Raw genomic sequence first — 9,251 nt, 5'->3', positions numbered from 1 at the left:
ATGGCTTCTCTTACCACAGCTATGCCGATGACACCCAACTAATTCTCTCCTTCCCTCACTCGGACACCCAGGTGGCGGCTCGGATCTCTGCCTGTCTAACTGACCTCTCTCAGTGGATGTCCGCCGACATCTGAAAATCAACCCCGACAAGACTGAACTACTTCTTTCCCGGAAAAGATTCGCTTACCCAGGACCTGACAGTCAACTTTGGAAACTGCGTGCTAACGCCAACTTTGACCGCTAAGAACCTTGGCGTCACACTGGACAGCCAACTCTCCCTGACTCCCAACATCACCGCGACAACGCGATCCTGTAGATACACGCTCTACAACATCAGGAGAATACGTCCCCTCCTCACTCAGAAGGCAGCGCAGGTACTGATTCAGGCTCTTGTCATCTCCCGCCTGGACTACTGCAACTCCCTCCTGGCTGGTCTCCCTGCCACTGCCATTCAACCTCTGCAGCTCATTCAGAATGCAGCAGCTAGACTGGTCTTCAACCTTCCGAAATTCTCTCACACTACTCCACTCCTCCGCTCTCTTCACTAGCTACCGGTGGCTGCCCGCATCCAGTTCAAAACATTAATGCTCACGTACCATGCTGTGAATGGATCGGGTCCAGCTTACATCCAGGACATGGTCAAACCCGACATCCCAACCCGCACTCTCCGCTCTGCATCTGCAAAACTACTTGTTCCTCCCTCACTGAGAGCAAAACACTCGACTAGATCACGACTCTTTGCTGTCCTTGCGCCGAAATGGTGGAACGCAGAGGTGTCAAGTAACGAAGTACAAATACTTCGTTACTGTACTTAAGTAGTAGAAAGTAGAAATCTCTAGTATTTATTTTTCAGACGACTTTTTACTTCTTCTCCTTACATTTTCACGCAAATATCTGTACTTTCTACTCCTTACATTTTAAAAACAGCCTCGTTACTTCCGGCTTGTCGTAGTTCAAAAACACACAAACACAAAACCCCATCTTATCCGGACAGTGAATGTGATTGTGTTTGGATGAGAAGTATAAACATTTAGCATCCAGACACCCGGTTTTCTCCGCGATGCACCGGCAGATCGGAGCGACACCGGGTGGGAAAAGCGGTCTTTGGAAAGTTGGTATTTAGCGACATGGACCCTCCTCTTTCTCACGCAGATTTGTCCTAAATGTTTTTTCTAACTTTATTGAGAGTCTGGCACAACTCAGCGACTTGCAAGTAGTGCAGCGTTTTAAATAAAGTGATGTGTGACAAAGGGATTCTATATTTGCTCATGAAGCCTGAACATGCTGGTTATTTTGATAACCGACCGCTGCCAGTTCAGTGTTTCCCATCATTATAAACAGGGGTGAGCCCCCCACCACGTGAAAAGTCAGACCCCCCCTTCATGACGTAGTGAACCTGGGGGAGACACTGCAGTCTACCGAATCAATGCAAACAACTGTCAACTGTCGTCAAAGCTCTCAGAAGACACCAGGACCGCAGAGAGCCTTCACATCTTCCGCCGCAAACTAAAGACACACCTCTTCAGACTCTACCTCGACTAAAGACTAACAAATTGTAGCACTTAAATTGTACTTGTAACATGACTCATCTATAGCAAATTGTAAATTGGCTTATTTGAGGAAATTGCACTTTCTTGTTTCTTGTTCTCCTGAGTTTGTACCCTATGGTTGAATGCACTTATTGTACGTCGCTTTGGATAAAAGCGTCCGCTAAATGACATGTAATGTAATGTAATTTGAACCAGATGTCAGTCATCCGGATAATAAGATAAGAGTCCATCACCGAAACCAGAGATGAACGCATATAAGTAGATAATATGTGTATTTGCATAATTTCTGTTTGATGAATTGAACGTATTGTACATCTTTGTTGTTGTTCGCTTCTGTACATTCATCGCAGTCTGTCCGCCCCGGTGGGGGGGATCCTCCGGTCTAAAGGTTCCTGCCTTTTAATTCTCCCCATCGAATGCTTTTTCATTGTTTGGGGAGCTTTTCACCTGTGCTGATGTGAGGGTTTCTGGACTGAAGATGTCACATGGGTACAGACTGTAAAGCCCTCTGAGGCAAATTTGCGATTTTGTGCTGTAGAAAATGAAATGAATTTAATCAATTGTGGCAAAAACTGACACCGCCCCCCTGCGAGGGCTACAAGCCTGGCAGAGTATCGCAGACAAGTTGTTGAAGTGAAGTGTTGAGAAAAAGTATCGGCTCATTTTAAGTGCTCACTAATCAGTCACTAATCAGATAATGGTTGTTTAAATGTGCCTGCTGGCAAGAGGCTTCGAGGAATTCATCGTCCAATGAGATCTTGCTGGTGAAAATAATCTCAACTTTCAGATAAAGTAGATAAGAAGCCCACAGGGTTTAATTGATACGACCAAATAAGAGTTGTGTGTATGAATGTGTATGGGCCAATCAGTATATATCTATTATTCATGATCAGACATTTGTTCAATCGAAGCAGTGAAACATGGAACATCCAAGTTTATTAGGCGCAAAATAAACCAACTTTACCAAGAGCACGACCTGCAGCGGCTTTCCAGATGTTCTCTGCATCGCAAGACTGCACAAACTAGGGGTGAGACAGTCTGGGGGACAGTGTGTGAGTATGGGTGGGTAAGAACCGGTGCCATATCGGTACTTACCGTACCAAAGCGCAATGCAGATTTTGCCTGCCTGAGCCAATTGAAAAACGTTATCTACCCACTCTGATCAGAGGCGTTTCTAGACCCCCTGGTGGCCCTATAGGCAAGAAGGACCATAGGGTTCCCCCAGAATCATGATAAATGAAGTCCAGTACTTTCAAGAGTAGTTGCATGCACTCTCCCAAATCCTTCGCTTAGCCCTGAAACAGCGGCCCGATGCTGTGTCCAATGCAAAGATAGCCGTCAGAGACCTAGAGAGTCACGTCTATTTATTTATTTATTTGTTTATTTATTTATCATAGACTTTATTGCCCCGTGCATCGCCACTGCTGCTTTTCATCGCGGACACATTTGTCCCGTATTTTCCTCCACAACTTTGTGCACCTCTCGACCGGCAAACCGGCGTTTGCGGCGATCTCCCTCCATGAATCCAACCCGCTTCTACAACCCGCCAATGACGGCGTGTATAAGCGGTCATATTTACGCATTTCTTCCGACAAAAGTTCTTAAATCTGATCCGTTCTCTCGTAAACATTCTTCGTTTTAATAATGGCGGTATCGTGCTATGTAAGCGGAAATGTGAGACTCCGTAAAGGATGTAGTTAACGGACCAATCGCAGCCTGGTGCTCTGCGGGAGGCTTGCGTTGCTTGCGTCGCTTTTGACGCAAGCCTAGAAAAATGGCTCGACACACGCAAGGACGCAAGGAGGTGTGAAAAGTGACGCAAGGGACACGCAAGGGGGGCTTGCGTCTGCGTCGCTCTGAAAACGCAGAAGCATAAACCAGGCTTTAGTGGCGATGCCGCCAAAGATGGTCGCTCTGTTGATGAGTTTATCGAGGAGGTAGACGTGTAATGAAGGCCAGAGTCCTGAAGACGGGGTTGATTTCATTCTATCTCTTTTAAGAGGGTCTGCATTAGAGGAGGTCAGACTCTGCACGGATGGAGAATTGAAAGAGCCCAGTGAGTTGTTCACTTTGCTACGAGAGGCTTACGCAGAGAAATGCAGCGTAGCTCAACTATTACACACCTTTTTTGGTCGGCAACAAAGGGAGGGGGAGGATTTTCAAGAGTACTCGCATGCACTCTCCCAAATCCTTCGCTTAGCCCGGAAACAGCGGCCCGATGCTGTGTCTAATGCAAAGATAGCCGTCAGAGACCAATTCATTGAGGGCGTGCAAGATTCCTCTCTTAGAAGAGAGTTACGTAAAATGGTTAGGGAGAAGCCCCAGTCATCTCCGTTAGAGGTACGTGAAGAGGCCATTGCCTGGTCCCTTGAAGACAAGCCCTGCAACACCAAGGTTGCTAAGAGCGGGCCGGTAGTGTGTGACAGTATCAGGGAGGAGGGCCAGCGATCTAGTAATTTACCAGAGAAGAATGCCACTCTAGAAGACATCGTTAAGGTCGTCTCAGAACAGAGCAGAGCTATAGGCGAGCTGAATATTGCATTGAAAGAGGGCCTCGCTCTCAAGGAGAAGTACAAACAAGACCATGGTGGGAAGCCCAGACTAAGGCCCCAGTTTACAGAAGATGGGAAGCCCATTTGCTTCAAATGTAATGGGGAAGGACACATTGCGAGAGAGTGTATACGCCATAAACCAGAAAGCCATTCCACCACTACCAATGCATCTACTCAGGAAAACTAGCCACCTCGGATGCCAAGAGCCGTGCAATCAGAGGTGAGACTACAGGCTCGAAGACTATTAACCGTGAGCGGTTTCTTGAGCGCGCGGTGGGTGAGTGTCGGGAAGTTGCGGTTCAGATTTGTGGCGTTCCAGTTAAGTGCCTGTAGGATACAGGGAGTCAGGTTAGCACTATTTCTGAATCTTTCTTCAGACAACACCTACTAGGGAAAGAGGAGGATGTGTTCCCTGCCGCTAAGTGGCTCAAGTTGACTGCAGCGAACTCTTTGCCTATTCCCTACATGGGTTATGTTGAACTGGATATGGAGGCTATGGGGTTAAACATACCATGTCTGGAGGATGTATGGTTAAAACCTAGGACAAGGTTAGGCATCATGTCTCTCGTGGAGTGTGTTGAAAATGACTCAGACAGAGGTGCGACAAGTATGTGCCTTAGAGGCCGTGGATGGTGGGAATGACTGGCAGGGTAACACCCCGACTTTGCCTGGGTACTCTAAGGAAGAGCTTTGCCAATATCAAATAACAGATCCCACACTCAGTGCATTTAGGCAGTTCTGGGAAAAGAAGCAGAAACCCACCTGTAAGGAGAGGACAAGGTTAACCAAGCCTGTCATGTCCTTATTGAGGCAGTGCCACCGGATCAAGGAGATGGATGGTTTACTCTACCGTGTGATTGATGATGTCCATGTGGGTGAATGTCACATCAGCTCCTGTTACCCAACTGTTTGAGAGAACCAGTCCTAGAGAGTGTACATGATCAGATGGGTCGGAATAGGAATAGAACGAACACAAAATCTTCTGAGACAGAGGTGTTTCTGGGTGGGAATGTATGATGATGTCGAACACTGGGTCAAAAAATGTCAGAGATGTGTCCTCACCAAAATGCCACAACCTAAGATACATGCTCCTATGAAGTCATTTTTGGCCACACGACCTCTGGTAGTGGTTGCTGTGGATTTCACTGTCTTAGAGCCTGCTTCAGATGGCAGAGAGAGCGTTTTGGTTGTGACATATGTTCACCACGTTCACCCAAGCTTTCCCTACTCGTGATCAGAAAGCAAACACTACTGCCAAGATCCTCCTTCAGGAGTGGTTCAGGAAGTACGGCGTGCCCGAGAGACTACATTCGGACCAGGGTCGAAAAACTTTGAGAGTAAAGTAGTTGCAGAACTATGTAAACTGTATGGTGTAAAGAAAACTCGCACCACACCTCATCATCCACAGGGACATGCACAATGTGAGAGATACAATAGAACACTCCATGATCTCTTGCATACTCTTCCCCCAGAGAAGAAGAGGCGTTGGCCGGAACACCTAGCTGAGTTAGTCCATGCATACAATAGACAAATGAATCTGAAATTCATTTGTACTCATAAAATTGAACACCTCCAAATTCTTTTAACAGTGCGCTCTAACAAAAGAGTAGTCGAGAAATTAAGACCCCTAAATATAGTGTTGTGTCCGGTGTCACTCAATTTCACCCGCCTACACTAACATAACAGCAGATAACATAATGAGTTGATTGATTTATTTACAAAAGGAAAAGTATAATGTATAGGAGCCAGATAAGACAAGGAGGTTCCACAGGGCTACTATCATTCTAGCTAGCTCTCAACAGTCAGTATCTCTAAACAACGTAGTATGGAGCCAAATCCAGGTCAAAAGTTTTGTTCATTTGTTGTATTTTTCAATGTTCAACAATAAAACTTAAACTTTCAGGTTCACAATTGTGGCTCCATACACACACAGCTGCGACTGAAAGCCTGTAAGTTAGTTTGTGTCTAACCGATCCGACACAATAGGTCATTAAACTGGCTGCTGGTCCGCCTGAAGCGGCACTGCGGTCATGTGGACCGCATTTCAAAATAAAATGCACCTCTATTCCGGGCATTGCGCTAAAATGTCTTGTACAGCCAAAAAGGCACCAATCGTTCCTATGGAGTGTGGTATCCCCATCTTTGAACGGTCTTTAAACCAGATCCAAAATTGGTAACGCTCTGCTTTCACTTGATCCTAGTTCACGTTGACCTCCTCTATGCTCATTTTCATGAAATATTACTGTATAGATTTTGAGAAAAGCAAAGATGAAATCAGTTCAAATGACATGATATTCGTCTTTTCTTTGCTCAATCCACATGACCATAGTGAAGCGGCGCTGGAAGCCGCAGTCATCCAGACACACTTCCTGGAGGAGTCGGTGAAATTCAAGCTGTGTGTGGCGACGGATGACGTGCCGAACACAACACCGTTTGCGGTTCCGACGTTTGTGTAATTAACACAACAAATAAAGAGCAGAAATAGCGGTTATTTATTGCCATGGTGGATAACGGAAACCATAACTGTCTTTACGGAAACAAGCGAATGAAGCGAAATAACCACTAGTCGGGCGAGTAAACTCGCGCGAGTGAAGCGTGGCGAAAATTCGCTTCGCTTTTGGTGTGAACGGAGCGTAAGAAATAGAAAGCTGAAAAGTCATAGCAGGAGCTGAATATTTTATTATTTGAACGGTTTTAATAGGTGAAAATCTGAAGGAGAAGAGGCAAAATAGAAAAAGAGGAAGAAAAGAATAAAGAACAATAGTTGGAATGCTTAAACAGGATTCCAAAAATGAACCCACAGTGACAACGTGGATCTAATGAGCTCTCGCTCGAAACAATTATTATCGAAACTGGTTACTGGTTATACTGCTTAGTCTAAGCTTCACTCACCATGATAAACTTATAATTTACCTTCATATAAAAATGTAACGTAACGTCAAGTTATTTCTCCTTTCTCAGACAGGACGTACAGCGTCAGTAGTTCACGCAGCCGTCACCTAGCAACAGTCGCCCAGCAACCGTTGCTGCTTTCAAGTAGGTCACTGATGACGTTTAGAATTTTCAATCTTTGATTCCCCAGAAGTTGAAATCATATCTGCCTGACCTTAGAAGTGACACAGTGGGCGAAGGTTTCCGAGTCGTTCCAAGTTAACTGCGAAAACTCAAAAATGAACACTGAAGGGATTAACGGCACGGCCAATTGTTGCCTCTCCTCACACATCACTCCCCCTACAAGACGCAACAAAATGGTTAATTTTGCCAAAACAATGAGACAACGTTTTACAACAACGGTAAGGCAGATATTCACATTTCTAGTAAGAAGGGAGAGAAAGATTGAAATAGAAACCATTGACAGGGAGGTGAATGAGGCCATGGATCTTTTCTCATATGGATACTCAAGGTCTGACTTTCAGCAAATGCGACGTAACGGCTGCTTTGGAAACAGTGTTCCTCTGGGAGTTCTTGAAACACAGCAGGAATTGAAAGAGAAAGACATGACAGCACGAGAAAGTAAAATAAAATCGTATTTAATGACAACATTGTTTGAAAGATGGTTGATTCGCATAATATATCAGGTGGAGACAAAAGAAAAGACAGACATAGTGGTAAAACCCAGCGCCTTATTGATGGGAGACATTGAAGACATCCTCTCCAAGCTGGTTGAAATTGACGAAGCAGAGGTTGTAAATCAGGAGTCAAGTAAAAGGCAAAGAAAGACAGGGGCGCTGAGCATGTTCCTCTTCAGACACATGACAGACTCTCTAACCTCTTCTGGATCACTACCAGAGATCAGTGTATATTCAGACCTGTACCATGAAATACTTGACATGGCGTCGAAATTCATTGAGACGATGGACTGGTGGCAGGAAACTCAGGTTGAACCACTCGCTCAAATGATAAGTGATCACTTTTTAGAGAACAGGACGACACCGTCACCAGTTGTCGAACACCAGAGCAGCGTTGCTCCAAAAACTCCTGGAGAACGTGCACACGACGACAAGGCGCAGAAAAGACCAAAACTTTTCATTAAGACAATTGTTGAGCAGGTCCACGGAAAGTATCCCAATCCCACCGATACACATATGAAGTACTGTGAGAATCGGATGAATAATTACTACACCAGTGTCAGGGACCAGGACTTGGTTATCACACAAATGTCCACTAATCTGTGCAAGGGTATTGACAAAGGAGATGATCTGTCTTGTCTAACAACGGTTGCAGGTGTAGATGGCATTGTCTCCGTTATCAAAGATAACGTGATGCCACAAACTAAGGGAAACTGCATCCAGAATTTCTTCCGCAGCATCAGGAGAGAAAACCAGGTCTCTCCCTCTCCACCTCCCGCTCCCTCCACTCCCCCCCTCTTCTTAAGCGGTGTTACTACTGTTGCGTCGGTTTGTCCCCCTCCCTCGGTACCAACGAAGAAGCTAAACTGCATCCAGAATTTCTTCCGCAGCATAGGCCGAGCCTTCCCCTTCAGGGGAGGAAACAAAGTCTCTCCCTCTCCACCCCCCCCCCCTGTCCTTAAGCGTGTTACTACTGTTGCTTGTCTCTCCCTCGGTACCAATGAAGAAGTTTTAGTGCCTCTGGATGATTTTCTGCTGCGAGGCCTCTCCCCTTCCAAGTCCCACTTTCTTCTTATGGCCTTACACAGGTCTTTTTCTGGATGACATGCCTTAATTAACCAATGACCTTTCCAAGACGGTTCTGCTGCCTAGGCCGAGCCATTAAGGTCTTCAGGAGAGGATCCAAGGGGTTTCCCTCTCCACCTCCCGCTCCCTCCACCCCCCCCCCACCTCCCCCCCTGTCCTCAAGTGGTGTTACTACTAAACAAAAAGGTCCTCACCCCTAACCTGTACCAACCCCCAATAGAAAATACAATCTCTTCCTGGCACACGGTCAAGGCGCCCTAACCAAATGTACAGGTGGTGGTCCGCCCAGGTCTAAACTGGTGTTTCTAGACAAAAGTAAACCTACGGGTGATGTATACCCCGGGGTAGTTCTAAATCTGCTCCCCACTCCCTGTGAACAAAAGAGGAAACAAATAATTAGTCAAAAAGATACAAACAAACAATTGCTCCCTGCTGCTGCTACAAGTTCCAAAAGGAACACAAGTTAGGTTATTTAACACAAAGTATACATATCT

The sequence above is a fragment of the Gasterosteus aculeatus genome, chromosome 12, assembly GCF_964276395.1.
Source record: "Gasterosteus aculeatus chromosome 12, fGasAcu3.hap1.1, whole genome shotgun sequence".
Lineage (NCBI taxonomy): Eukaryota > Metazoa > Chordata > Actinopteri > Perciformes > Gasterosteidae > Gasterosteus > Gasterosteus aculeatus.
This window is presented reverse-complemented; position numbering follows the sequence as displayed.